The 1,034-nt window shown below is 36.4% G+C and overlaps 1 non-coding gene across 1 annotated transcript; it reads right to left on the bottom strand.

Annotated features, from left to right (window-relative positions):
- Positions 1–557: 557 nt before the first annotated feature.
- On the bottom strand, positions 558–664 carry LOC122022040. The gene has a single exon (XR_006122789.1). It is a non-coding gene; the product is annotated as a small nucleolar RNA R71 (small nucleolar RNA).
- Between the last annotated feature and the right edge of the window lie 370 nt (positions 665–1,034).

Raw genomic sequence — 1,034 nt, forward strand, 5'->3', positions numbered from 1 at the left:
TTGCATTTCCAATTTTACAATTTATTTTCTAAAAAAAATTTGAAAACAACAAATTCTAGTTTGTCTCTTATTTGTGTATGCGAAGGAATATATGCAGATCTTCTGCCTATTGATCCTGAGATCGACCGGACATATCATTAAAAATTAAATCTGTAAAAGAACCAACAAGAGCAAGAACAAAGAGCCATGATAAACAAATCTTTGAAGGATTATGCCGTGCCTTATGCAAGAGGGCCAAGATTCAGTATCTCTAGACCTACAGTTGAAACCAATCACTTTGAAAAGCCGACCTTCATTTTCATGGTTCAACAACATCAATATGGCGGTGGCCCAATGGATGATCCTAATCATCATCTTGATAACTTCAATGAACTATGTAGCACGATGCATATTAATGGAGTTCCCCCAGAGGCCATTAGATTATTATTATTATTCGGGTTTTCTTGAGAGAGTGAGTAAAAACATGACTTAATTCTTTGCCTCCAAATAGTATCACTTCCTAGGCTCAATGTGAGCAAGTCTTCCTGGATAAATTCTTTCCGCCAAGTAAGACAACACACCTCCGTAATCTTATTGCAAGCTTCAAGCAAATAGACTTTGAATCTCTCTATGAAGCTTAGGATAGATTTAAGGGAATGTTGAGAGACTGCCCACATCATGGATTAGAAAAGTGGCTTGTGATTCACACTTTCTACAATGGTATTAATTATCTAACAAAGGTTTCCTTGGATTCTGCCGCCAACAGTGCATTAATGAACCAGGACCTTGAGGAAGCGGAAGATATTATTGAGAGTGTGGCTCAGAACCATCATCAATGGGCCTTAGAAAGAAGTGTAGGAGCAATTAAAATACTGAAAAAAATATAATTTGGACGCCCTTGACTTATAACTGCAAAGCTTGACTCTCTATCAAAGCAATTTGAGAATATGAATACACGTTTGGTAAATACAATTTCTATATCCTGTGAAGTATATGGAGCTTTAGAACACATGAAAGATTCTTGTCCTCTTAGAGCTATCAATATGAAAGTATCT

Source organism: Zingiber officinale, chromosome 9A (genome assembly GCF_018446385.1).
Source record: "Zingiber officinale cultivar Zhangliang chromosome 9A, Zo_v1.1, whole genome shotgun sequence".
NCBI lineage: Eukaryota > Viridiplantae > Streptophyta > Magnoliopsida > Zingiberales > Zingiberaceae > Zingiber > Zingiber officinale.